A 14,232-nucleotide genomic window follows, 5' to 3' on the forward strand; every position below is an offset into this window, starting at 1 on the left:
ACTGACAACATTTCTATATTTCTATATTTTTAAACGTTATACAGGATACGTCATCCATGCGTAGCCACAGAACGCCCATCTCCGAAATAACACTTCCGCGTGGGATGGTCTTATGTTTCCTCTCGTATCGGGATTGCCACCTCCCTCCTCTGTCCTCGGTCTTGCCTCCTCTGGTTGCAATTACATGAATGAGATGTCCTCGTGCCCTCGACTGTGAGCGATTTCCGGTGAACGAGGATCGAGGGAGGAAGGAAGCCATATAAATCGTTACATGGAAGGCACCCAATGCTTCAGAAACGCGAAAAAATGACTTTGATATGAGTAGGCTATCATGTGAGTTCCTGTTGATGATGACGTGTAGCCTATTGCACGATGGAAATAATTTGAAGGAATCTAGCAGCAGTCTTGTAAATAGTGACCCACAGTCTTTGCAAAATCCTAATCTGAGACTGGCCTGTGACTAAAAACTCAATGAATTGTCTTTAGATGTGAGAGGGTCGGAGACTGTAGTCTTTCAAAAATCTTTTCCAAATCTTTGCAAAGTCTGTCAATGTAAGGTAGGCTTAAAACAGGGGCATGCAAAAATCCTGTGACTGTGAGGCTGCTATTTGTCAGAATGACAAAAAAAAAACTGACCATGTAAAGCAAGCTAAGTTTCATATGGTTGCAGAGGTTTCTGCATGTGTTGAAGATGAGAAGCCATTATTTGATTTGCCTTTCAGTCTCTAGCCTCCTGCCCCCCTGTTGTATACTCCGTAAACTTCCGATTACCGTGAAATCAACATTGTATGTAATGTACATGTACTGTAATGTGAAAACTTCAACTTTCAATGATGTGCAAGTTGAAAATGATGTAGAATGCCAGTTTAGACTGTGGTCGCATTGGCATATATACAATTAATTTAATTTATTTCCAGATATGAATGAGGCCGATCGGAAAATATTGGAATCCATGTGTTTCATTTTTTTTTTGTTTTTGTCAAGTATTTGTATTGTTTTAAAAGGAGTCTTAACATTGAATAAAGAATAGTACAATTCTGAATTCCCTCAAATTTTCCCCATCCCACCCATACAAACATTCATGCCATTAAACAAATATACACTGACATATACAGTATACACATTACCCACATAATGGAAGAGAATTAAAGTAATGTACATGAATGTGTTTCTTTCCCGTTCACGTGTCCATGCAGCACATCGGAATTGTGCCACATGAACAAAAAAAAAAGTAATTGGGCTTATTTAACAGTTGATGTAAGTATCCTCAGGTGCACTGTGGCCGAAAGAGTTTTGAATATTATGTTTTACACCCCCCCCCCCCCCCCCCCTTTTGCCATGTTGGACAGTGAATCCTTCATGAAGAGTTTTAAATAATATGTCCTATTAGGTACAGATGCACTAGCAGCCTATAACAGACAAGTCCCTGTGATGTAACTGACAACTGATGGAGACAACAAGCGCATGATTTGACCACAAAAAACGTCCCATTTGGCATGTAAAACATTCTCTCATAAAAATGACATTGAGTAAAAAAAAAACCACCACCTGCTCTCTCTCTCTCAGTGGTACTAAGGACAAAAGAGTTTTGCATCATTTTTTAACCCCCTCTTTTTTTGTATCCATATCAGACTCCACTGTCACCATAGAACTCTCCTACAGTTGCTATGGTTTTCTGTACAACCTGATCATCACAAACCATTGACGAGCTGCACTATAAAACATAGAAATACTTTCAGACTAGCGGACAGGTCCCATGCGTGTGTTAACAGTAATGTCAATGCCACATCCAGAGAAGAAGCCATCTCTGCCCCACATAGCAGAGGTGTGGAGGCCTTCATGACAGTGTGGCTGTGAATGCTGTAGATCATCCCAGATTATGTACTACCTAAACTATGATATTCCAGGCCTGGTCTCCACTGTGGCTGCCTGGAAGGCGCTATAGGGTTAGGCAAAGGTTAAGGTTAGGCTGAATGGCAACTCAAACAATGGCTTCTCATCTTCAACATGTACAGAAACAGAGGACAATATGTAAAATTCAGATTAAAGAGATACACAGGCGTGACACCTGAATGCAAAACTCTTTTTGTTTGTTGTGAAAACATTTACATGAACACATTTTGCATGTTGGATAACAAATCCTTCATGAAAAAAAAAAAAAAAAAAATGAGAGGGAAATGCCCGTTCTCTCTGGCTGCATTTACACAGACAGGCCTTAATACACAGTTCTGATTTCTTGCCTTTATCTGATTTTTTTTTTTTTTTAACTGCTTGTTTACGTCTATGTTTCAGAATGGTCCATATCAGATATCTATCTACAGTGGGTGGACTAATTATTTGACCCCAAGCTAAAGTTGACTAAAAAGAGGAATATAAAATCATCTTTTGACAATTGATCTTAATGCCTTAATTCAAAAAATGAGTTAAAACGCTATGGACAACAATTTTCTTTGTGATTGAAGAATGTATTGTAAATAAATAAATGTTCTTTCTTAAATACAGGGGGCACAATGTTAAATTCCTACAGGCGCAGGAGGATTTTTTTGTACATTTTATTTTTAAAGGTCAGCAATTTCATGGATCCAGGATACTATGCATCCTGATAAAGTTCCCTTGGCCTTTGGAATTAAAATAGCCTCACATCACATAGGCCTACTGTACCCTTCACCATAGCTAGAGATTGGCATGGTGTTTTTCCCAGTTAGCTTATTAGCCTGTTTGATGCTCATTGAGCTCAATGCAAATCAAACAGGCTAATAGGCCTAATAACTGAAATCTCTAGCTATGGTGAAGGGTACAGTATGTGATGATGTGGGGCTATTTTAATTCTCTCTCTCTCTCTCTCTCACACACACACACACACACACACTCACTCACTCTCCCTTTCTTTCTCTCTGTGTGTATGTGTGCATTTGGGGACTGCAGCAGTGCTCTGTCTGTGCAGGAGGTTCAGATGGATTATCTGGCAACAGGGTTGGGATCAATTTTTACAGTTTTACTTTATTCATGTAAACTATGCAGGTCTGGCGATTTCTTCGCTGTTTTCCCGTTTTACACTTGCAGCTTTCTCTGCAGAGCTTCCCTTACAGCTTTAGCATGTATATTTAACAACACTCCTCAATCGGTCAGTCTGTCTATTCATAAGCATGACCGTAAGGCTGCAAGACTTTCTGTTTGTCAGTGCACCAGCCCACTGGCCCAAAGTTTGTTTTTCAAAGGGTGTTTTTTCTGCTCACAGACACTACAGTAGGTGGAAGCGAAATGGCTGTCATTCAACCCGAAAAAAAAGACATATAACCATTCCAATGACTCCAAAGCTGTTCAGTTTTAAGGTAAATTAAGCTAAACAAAACCTGCATGGTTCCCCTTTAAAGTTCCCATAGAATGGATTAATTGAGTATTGCACTGTGTTCTCTGATGTTAAAATATTATATATTCAACTTTGATTTAAAAAAATAACTCAATTGCAATTTTACAAGACTAATTAAAACCATATATTTAGGCTGGGTATTGAAATGGTCTGTTTGACTAAATGGCGCCCTCTTTGGCAACCCCAATTGAACTTCAATGGCTTTGCGAGGTCTGACATCACAAGCAAGCAGTTTTGCTGAATCGCCCGTTTTTTAGTGTCTATTTCTAAGTTCAAGATTTCCATATGAAGGAGGGCACAACCATGCCTCATGTTCATGATAGCTCTTTGTTTATGCACAACCTCTCATAATTCATGAAAACCAAGAACAAAATTATTTCCATTCTTGGTGACCTTTAAGCACAATTTTGAAAAGAGGTCCCGCATATTGAGCTTTAAAAGAGGCAAGACTCTACATGGTGTGCAATCACCAACAAAGCACAATTACACATTTTTCCGAGATGTTTACACATGCAAGCTTTCTTTGTTGTAATTATTTGTTGTACGTTACGATACAATGATACGATATTACAGACAAATCCACATGTAAAAAATGATCAGACAGAATGATCTCTCAATCTCTCTCTCTCTCTCTCTCTCTGAAAAAGAAAAAAGCATGAAAGAGTTAGTGTCTCCCAACGTTTGCAAGCTGCGTGCCTGCATCACTATGTGTGTGTGTGTGTGTGTGTGTGTGTGTGTGTGTGATGGCGTGTGTGTGTGTGTGTGTGTGTGTGTGTGTGTGTGTGTGTGTGTGTGTATTTGAGTGTGTGTGTGTGTGTGTGTGTTTGTCAGGGGGAGTTTCAGACTGGTGATATAAAAGGTTTGACCAAGCAGGTGGAAAAGACAGCAGCCTCAGACACCAACAAAAGGGAACAGACCTGACCAACAAAGTGACCATAACAGTGGGGTAAGCTGGAACTCTAAACTCAGATAATTACCATGATCATTAGCCTGTCTGCTTTGTGTCTGAACTCGAAGGAACATATAACACTGTAAAAGGGAAATGTATTATTGATGTATTATTTCGGTTGGAAATGCCAGTGATTTGTGGTTGAGAAAGGATAAGAGGAGCTTGCGCTAAAACTGTGTTTTATTTTATGTACTGGTCCATGTCTATCTGTGTTGTAATGTTGTCTTCATTGTTATTTATTAGCTTGTATTTTGTGTCATTTGTTATGTGTTAACACCTGGCTACGACTAAATTTCCCCCTGTGGGATAATACAATTGACTTGACTTGACTTGATTTGACTTGCACTTATTTATTTTAAACATATGAAATTAACTAGAACTTAACTAACTAACTAGTTAACTAACTAACTAATTAACTAGGAACAGATGGAAATTGTAAACTACAAACACATGTAAATTTGTACAACAATGCGGTTCAGACAGCCAACATAAATGTCTGACATGCCAGAACACTACACAACAAATTAGATTTATTTTGAAAATGCACTAATTAAAAAAGGAAGAGGGTCTTGCGTCAAATGAAAGGCTTCATTCCAAATTCTACTCGTCTTTCACATCCCTGTAATACCTGTTCAATGAGGGCAGCCTCTCTGTACCGTCATGTGCATCGACCACGCCCACTCCAGTCCTGCTCCCCTCAAAGGGAGCTCCAGCCTAGCATAGAGCATTGAATCTGATTAGACCGCTAGCTTTACGCCTGCTAGCATTTAAAAGTGATTTCCTGTAATTTTCGTATTTAAAACTTGTCCTCTGGATTATTACACCTGAATCGGAGTATAGTTCCAGTAACGAGGTTTTTTAACTCATTAGAAAATGTTCGTATAATGGCCTAAAAGTCGTCGTAGGCTAAGTAGTCGTGGAGGACTCCAGGCATCAAAGGAATAGTTCGGTATTTTACACTTTAAACACGTTTTTTGTATTGCCTAGCATGAAAAACGAGTGTCAGACACCGACATTTCAACGATTGAACCTGTTTGTGGAATTTGGCAGCTTTAGAATGGAGCTATATGGCTTTAACATTGCTCGCTTTGTGCATGGTCTATTCTGTCCTTAAAACACCCCTAAACGTTAGTTTTTAAAAATGTGCTGCTCACCGAGTGGTTACTGGTCTTCAATTATCTTCTATAGCAAGTTTCGCAGTGAAGAGTGAATGTTACCACCCTTCAGTGGACCATCTTGAAGGGCAGCACCTCACCTATAGGCTGCGTGTGTCCCGGGCTTGCATCCGAGCCCTACGCCCTTAGAGAGACCAGGAGGTTCTGCACCGAGGTGACCCACTGGGGGGCCATCTCCACAAAGATCTATGCTGTTCAAAGATCTACGCTAGGCTGAAGCTAAAAGTTGTATCGCCAGACTCACAGAATGGCTGGATGAACGGGGAAAAGGTAAATATCAATTATTTAGCTTATTTCCAAAAATGGCAGAATATCCCATTAACGTTGCTCACTGATGGCCCATATGAGCCTATTTTAAACTTGGGGAATTACACTAATTTTCCACCTCCCCTTGAGTTACACTATTTTAAAAGATGATTTGCGTTCCTTGTTGCTTAAGACTGCTTTCCTCTTGGTGCTCGTTCAGCAAAACGTGTCGGTGAGCTGTGTGCTCTCTTCGTTAGCGACGACTTTTAGGTAGGATTTAGGTGGTCATTCCTTCTTAGACCGTGGTGACAGTCATCCTTCGGTCTCACAGATCCATAGGTACATTCGGAACCTAGGTTACTTATCCCTCTCTGCTGGTTTCTGCTCGTAGGGCGCCTGGGACTCTTTCTTGAGCTTTTTCTTCAGCCATCAGCCATTAATCAGTGATGAGGGCTGCTGCTCTCATTCACCTGTTTGTCATGGGTGAGTTACAATGTGTCTGTGTGTGTGTTGTTTCCCTACATAAAAATAGAATATAAATACAAATACATGAAATGCCATAAATACAAAAATAACTGCAGTCAGTTACATAATTATATTTAAAGGATGATTCAGAGTAAAAACAAGTTAGGGTCTTGTTGCCAATGACTTGAAAGGACTTGTGCACTGACTTCATAAACAGTCCTTATTAAAACCTCTAGTTACACTCTTTTTACAATAATTTGATTTGTCAGTGGGGACCCTCTCCACACCACCACCAAAATGTAATGCTATTTTAAGACTTTAATGGAATGTTCTGGGGACATTCGTTAATGGGTTAAAGGGGGGGGGGGGGGGGGGTATCCTTAAAGGGACACTTCACTGATTAGCATTAAGCTTTGTATCTTTAGAAAACCAGTCATGTTTTTGAATGGCTGTGCATCATTCCCTCAGTTTGCCTTGAGATGGGAGAAATATGGATTTCAATGTTGGACTTTCTGCTTTCAATATCATTGAAAGCAGGAAGTCCTATTCATGGGTTTCATTGAAATCCGTATTTCTCCGTATCCGTATATCTCAAGGCAAACTGAGGGAATGATGCACGACCATTCAAAAATATGACTGGTTTTCTAAAGATACAAAGCTTAATGCCCCTTTAATGAAACCGTCAGGGAAGAAGGTTACACAAAACAATACATTTGAAGGATGTCCTCAGAACACCTTCTGAAGGTTTATATTCTGTGAACTTCAGCAAATTTTTACAGAACGCTCCATGTCGGGTTCCTCATCAATTTCTATGTCAACAGGCCTTTTCCCCTCTTGTCACTGCCTGACTCGTCAGTACCACTTTGTGTCTGATGAACTCAACTGGAATGAAGCACAGATGTATTGCAGAGAAAAGTACAATGACCTGGCCACCATCAAAAACCAGGAGGACAATATCAGATTTATAAACTATATTGAAGGCTTAGGTTATACTGACAGAGTCTGGATAGGGTTATATCTAGATGACATAAATGACTTTGTAAGGTCTCCGGATGGAAGCAGATTGGAGGAAACAGATTATAGCGATTGGTTCAGTGAAGGGCCTAATAACACGCAAGGAGTTGAGAATTGTGGGTTATTATATGATGGGTCCTGGGCTGGCGGACGTTGCCCCAACATGTATCCTTTTCTGTGCTATGATGGTGAGTGAATACCCCATCTTGTCTCTACCCTTCTTTGTCTCTGGAAACATTTCACTTGAAGCCACCATAGTCGGGGAGCCAAAGTCTCAAAAGCTCAATAAAATGGATTGAACCTGACATGGTCTGTTATACTTTTTATGTGTGTTTTTTTCTGTTAACTTTGACCCTAAGATCCAATAATTAGAGTGTCTGCTCTGCCGGAAATATTTTGCGGAAAAAAATAAATGTGGCCATTTTAGTGTATGCGCCCTGTATTTTTATGCAAAATATGATTCCCTAATTAGTCTGGCTATCACCATACTAAGCTCAATCTTTTAAGATCGAACATTAGTATGGGGTGTCTGCGCTTTATTTCTACTGCAAGAGAGGCGTGCTCTTTCGGAGGAGGGGTGGGACTGTCAAGCTCTATTGGCATTGTTCAAATCATGACTCCGTATGCTTGGATAAACCTTCAACCAATCAGACCAAGGATCCTGTGCATCTTTTGGATAAGCTAGTTTGTGATTGGAGCGAAAGGTTCTGGCAGGGAACAGAGGAGATAGACGTGCTGCCAGATGAAATCCAAATTCGCCGGCAGGTTAGGCAGTGTTCACCCAGCCTAGGCCCTAATCTCTGACTGAACAATTTTTTTTGTGATATTTCCGGCAGAGCAGACCCTTCAATTATTGGTTCTTAGGGTCAAATTTAACAGAAAAAAAAACACAAATAAAAAGTATAACAGACCATGTCAGGTTCAACCAATCTTTGAGACTTTGGCTCCCCGACTACCATGACATCAAGAGACTGGTATAATCACTTTTCTAGTCTGCTCAACACTACGCAAAGTTATCATTATCCTGCCAGGCGCATACATTGTGTAAATTTAACAAATTAACCTCAGTTAAGTATAAGAAAAAAGAGAAAAAAATAATTCCCCATGACCAAGGCACTCCACAAGTTTAAAATGTCTTTATTTAATTCAAACTAGACATGTCCAACAAGGACCTAAAAATGCCCGCGCGTAGCGGCTAGGGCCTTCATCAGGGCATGAAATATATATATATATGATTGTGTGTACGTGTATGTGTGTGTTCGTACCTGTGTGTGTGCGTGTGTGTATGAGTGTAACAGTATCATTCTTATCTAGTACTATAGTATGTATATATATATATATATATAGAGAATCTGCAAGAGTAGGAGATACAGGACAGTTGACAAGCGTCATTTATCATTTATTTTTGTGGAGAGAATGTGCAGAACTGAGCGGTGGTCATATTGTGTACCGCTATGTGGTATATCTAGTTTCTTACAGCATGTTTATTTCAGCTATATTTTCAGATCCATCTTTCATTACAAACTCTAAACTCTTGAAATGAATGTGTGGAAAACAACACAACTTGTGTCCCGATAGAGACAACAAAATTCATTTAGTGTCAAACACATTAATTTTAAGAGTATAGAATTCTTATTTGACTATGGCAGTAGTCCTCTTGTTTCAATTTTTTTTACACTTACTTTATTTTTCCAATTGCAGCAAATGAGAGTCCACCCAATGAATACATCTTCATCTCCCAGCCAAAGTCCTGGTATGAGGCACAAGAGTACTGCCGTAACCATCACACAGACCTGGCCATCGCCAGGAGCCAGGAGGAGAACCAACGGTTGGTAGATCTTTCTGGTTCCGAAGTATACGTGTGGATCGGCCTTGCCAGAGGCCACTGGAGGTGGTCTGACCAGACCGACTCCCGTTTCACAGCCTGGACGTCAGGCAACCCTGACCTTGATGGTGCTGTTTGTGCAGTGTATAAGAGCAAAGTTTGGAATGACGTTTTATGCAGCAAGAAATATGCTTTCATTTGTCAAAGTGGTGAGTATACAAACAGCATTGTATCAGTATTGTTTACCTGACTTTGCTAGTGTATGTATATGTGTTTGGTGTACATGGTGAGAAGAGAGATAGAAAGAAGAAGAAACAGACAATTGTGTCTATTATTATGACTAGCATAGGAGATATATGAATATAAATTGCACAAATGAGATAAAGACAAATTGACAAGTGTCCTTTATTTTTGTGGAGAGAATGTGCAGAACTGAGCGGCGGTCATAATTTGTACCGGTTTGAATTGTCATAGGGCTAGCAATGGGTGTGATGACTCTAGCATACTATGGGGTGTGGGTGTGTGTGTTTTGTGTACTGTATAATGAGAGAGAGAAGAGTGAGGTGAGATTAAGAGAGAGACTTATAGGTTGGATATGGAATTCGCAAAACGGCCGGCAGATTTTGAAAATTGAGCTGTATAAAATAAAATTTTATCTGTCTGTACAGCACTATATGAGCTCTAGTCTCCATACAATCGCTCACAATCGCTTCCCCAAGCAGGTTATTTAGCTAGCTAGTTTTACAATGTAAAATGTAATTTTTGGTACATATTTATTTATTATGTGGGTGCTTGAGTTTCTGTTGGAATCCGCTGTTTTAGTTTGTATAGAAATTAAGTGACACATACTGTACAACCACGGCAGACATAGGGGACGTGCAGTAGGCCTAGTTGGTTTCGTTTTAGCACTTGCTCACCAGCTTTGAGTATGTGCACAAAAGGGTCATGCACGTGGGGGGGGGGGGGGAGGAGTAAGACCATTAGATTGACGAACGAGCTGTGAAATGATGCTAGCGGTTCAAGAATATAAGGCTGGACTTTTTCGTTCCACGGAGGATTGACGTGTTTAATTTCCATTTCAGTGCTTCCAACTCAGTGGCTGTAAGTGGGTTAGGAATAGGATTTCAAGTGATTTAGCAAAAATGGCCAAACAAGCCAATTCCATGCCCTACCTTTAATGAACATTTCTCTACAGTCCCAGACAGGCTTGTGATGAAGGTGGCCATCAAGACTGACTCCCCTCTCAACATGGAAGACCCTGCTGTCCAGGCTTCCATGGCAGAGCAGGTAAATCCCTCCCCTCTTTAGGCGATAGCAGCTCACATGCACCACCTATTCATTCACATGTAGCCACTCACTGTCACTCTCTTGCCTTCCTCCTCAGATTCGGCAGAAACTTCAGGTGGCGGGCCAACCGGCCTTTCGTGTCACCTGGAGACAACAGCCAGATGGGAAGGTCTTTCATGAAGAGAAAGCCAAGGATGCAAAGAAGAAACAAGACAGGAGAGTAGAACTTTGAGGAGATGAGTGAGATTAATCACTAACATGAGTGCTACCAATTGTAGATTGCCTGGGTAGGGAACCTTTTCAATCTAACACACACACACACACACACACACACACACAGACACAGACACATACAACACACACACAAATGCAGGCAAGCAGACACACACACACACACACACACAGGCGCGTAGGAACCGGAGGGTTGGGACACCCGCAATTTTGCTCAATTATATCCTCCTGAGTTACGGCCCTATAACTATAGCTATCAGTGCGCATCGGAGGTCTTTCACATTGTGTTTTAAGAATGTTTCCCGAAACAAAGCCCGTCTCAATAATGCAGCATGGAGCACTTCCTCACCTTGAGTGCCTAAAGCTGCTGAAGGCTATCTCGCAGTCCATATCTTTACAGTTTTTTCCAATCGTATACACACTAAAATTAAGGTTATCAGACAGTTAACAATACTTAACACTTAAGAAGCAAAACACCTGCGCAGAGTAGTACAACAGTAAGCACAAATTCAGCTTCACACTTTTTGCGAAACATTACACACAGTGAATGTCAAAACGTAAAACACATTTTCACACCTTAGACACAGATAAAGATTGTTAGGTACTTTCTTCTCATTACAAAGCCCTGGCTTGCCAATGACCACACTAATGAACAAATTGAATAATCACATCCACCAGGTGAGTAAGCACACTTGTGCAAAATTGAAAACACAGCACTCAGGTGTGTTATGTTTGATCCTCGAGGGACGTTCCCACTGATCTATAACAAACACTGGATAGACTATCCCATTGTTTTCGCCCCATTATTCTTTATGTCGATCAGTGAGGATCGAGGCCCAAGGAGCGAGGGAGGATGTATAAAAGCCCAAATGAGAGGCACCCATAGCCTGTGATGTGGATGAACTCTTATGGCTTGATCCAGCTAGACGGAGAGATGATTAGAGTATTGCGTATTGTTGTTACTTGTTTGCATTGTTGCTTTAGTTTTTCTTCAGTGACTGTAAGTGTACAGTACTTTTTATTTGTGTACAATTTTTTATTTTTCTACACCTTACAGTAGTAAGAAGTAAGAACTATAATTTTGCCATTTTCTGTTGATTGACTTGTCACTGTAACTGTAACTGAACATATGGTACAGTGAAAGAAAGAAATATTGTCTGCAGCATCAGTTTTGTGCATTGCTTGATGAGGGTTCATCAACATATTTTTGTCATCTAAATGATCCTAATGCTCTCAAACAATATGTCTGAATAAGATCCATATATTGGAAGAGGGTTTTTACAGATGTGTTTTGAATTTATTGTGTTGGTGTGTATAAGATAGCGACAGTGCGGAATCATTCAAAGAATGTGTTAGTGATATGAGAACAGTATAAGGTTTTATCAATGTGTTTATTGTTCATATTTAATTTTGCTAACAATCTGTTATGTTCTGCTGATTAGGTGTTGTGTTTGGTTAATTGTGTGATGTGTTTAGACAAAAAGAGCCCCGTTTTCAAAATTGTGTGTAAACGATTGGAAAAAACTGTAATATACTGCCTTCTTTCATTCTTTTCGAAAAAGGTAAGAGGATAGCCTACTGTGGGCGAATACAGTAGCCTAGTCTACGATAGCCTTAATAAGTTTTGGTCTTTGGTCTTACAGACGGCTGTCGATTTTTGAATGTAGTCACTTGCAAAATCGGACGTGCAAATAGCCTATCTGGTTACCTGGATTTAATATAGCAAGTCCACACTTTCTTCATCCTATATTATATGCTTTTAACAATTTGCCTCTTATTATAATCAAGAGGCCTACACACTGTCACGACGCACATCTGTTACAGGCGGATATGAGCAACCGCATTGGAGGCCTCGGTTGACTTAAGATAAACGGGCAGAATGATTACAAACTACGTCAAACATACAATAATCTAACAAATGAATAAACACAAATGAATTATGAATAGGCCTACACACTGTATTGTGTCACAAATTAAGCAATGAGTTCGTGGCCACCTAGCGCGCAACTTGCGCGCTGAGGTGAAGGCTATACTAATTAACACAAAGCTTTGTAAAGCACAAACACCCCCGCCCCCCAAAGTTCAGTGTCCATAAGTCCAAACAATAAGCATACAGAATCCGACAGTCCAAAACGACAACGAGATCTCCCAGACACGAAAAACAATATTTATCTCACAGTTTGTTGAGTAGTCATTCCAACACTGACGTTAGCTGTATTCCAATGAGAAAAATCCACAAGGAAGGGGTCACGGCAATGCAGCATACAGTAATCTCCTAACCACGTAACTTTGTTGAGTTGTCTGCATACAGGTAACAATAGCCACAGCTCCCCGCGCCTCCATTTAAACTTAGGGCAAACCCATTCATTCGTGCCCGAAACGCGCGTCCATCTGTCAGCTGACATAAGATTTACTTAGACGGCATATGAAAAGTCAAGAAGAAGAAACACATTTTCATTTAAGCAACGTTTATGCAACCATGTAAAAAGGTGATTTTTGCAACCTTTACAAACGTGCTGCGGGGAAGCATTGGGGGAGTCAGTTTATCCTACAGACATAGCTGTATGCGATTTCAGGGAAGAAATGTGTTCTGAATATGTGCAGATGTTCAGTTCCAAAAATAGGTGATCAAAGAAAAAGACTGAAACACACATTTTCAAAGCGGCATCTTACAGAGGACCATTAAAACTTCAACAATAGTTTTTTATTTCTTGTGTGACATATAATTCACCCCCCTTTTTTTATTAATATATTAAGAGAGAGCATATTCTTGTCCCCCCCAATGCTAACTACATTCCTACGCGCCTGCACACACACACACACACCATTACCCCCACATACATGCTCACAACCAAAAACTCACAGAGACGTACACATATACACAAAAGCAAGCTGTGCAGTACATCTAGTCAATTCACTCTCTCATGTCATAATGTCATTAGACAGGGAATTGGTCTATATGATAATGCTGTTTCTTCTGCATGTATGCATTATTTGGTTTAACTTTGGTGTCAAATTTAATTCTTAAGCGTTGCTGTATTAAATCTGTCTTTACATGCACAACATCATTCAAGGTGCCATTTAATGTTGGATCATCTTTCTGTATTGTATTGTGCATTATACCCACAAATAAAGAGAAATTATCTTACCATTTTTTCACATTATGTTTGACTTGTCAGCTTTGGATCCAAATGCTTTGGTAAGAAAAAGTCAATGGCTTTTGGAAAATGTTCATGTGTGTGAAAGTGTGTTTGAAATATGGGCCACACTTCCCAAATCCATTTTGCTAGTATGGCACATGGTTCAAAAGAATTGTATTTGGTGTCTGTACAGTAAAAGCCATGTTTAGCTTTTGACCAGGTTTTGACATGGAACTACACTCTCATCTGGCGTAATAATCAAGGCAACTTGCAAATGTACCATAGGCTCAGTGATATCGTACGCAGCATCTGAAAATAGTCCCCATAGACAACAAGCAGTAGTAGTGCCAGTAGTTTGCAAGTTGCCTTGATTATTACGCCAGATGAGAGTGTAGTTCCATGTCAAATCAGCCTAGAAAAACGCCAGGTTTCATTTTCAGTTGGTCTTATTGCACCTTCTAACTTGAGAGGAGACACGTTTTAAATGGGAAAATTACCAGAAATCTTAGTCACTTTTAAACATGAAGCTA

At 40.1% G+C, this 14,232-nt stretch overlaps 1 long non-coding RNA gene across 1 annotated transcript; it reads left to right on the top strand.

Moving 5' to 3' along the window:
• Positions 1-9,124: 9,124 nt before the first annotated feature.
• Positions 9,125-10,562, top strand: LOC134060589 (uncharacterized). The gene is made up of 3 exons (XR_009935202.1): positions 9,125-9,253; positions 10,240-10,331; positions 10,429-10,562. It is a non-coding gene; the product is annotated as an uncharacterized LOC134060589 (long non-coding RNA).
• The last annotated feature ends 3,670 nt before the right edge of the window (positions 10,563-14,232 follow it).

The sequence above is a fragment of the Sardina pilchardus genome, chromosome 16 (assembly GCF_963854185.1).
Source record: "Sardina pilchardus chromosome 16, fSarPil1.1, whole genome shotgun sequence".
Taxonomy (NCBI): Eukaryota; Metazoa; Chordata; class Actinopteri; order Clupeiformes; family Clupeidae; genus Sardina; species Sardina pilchardus.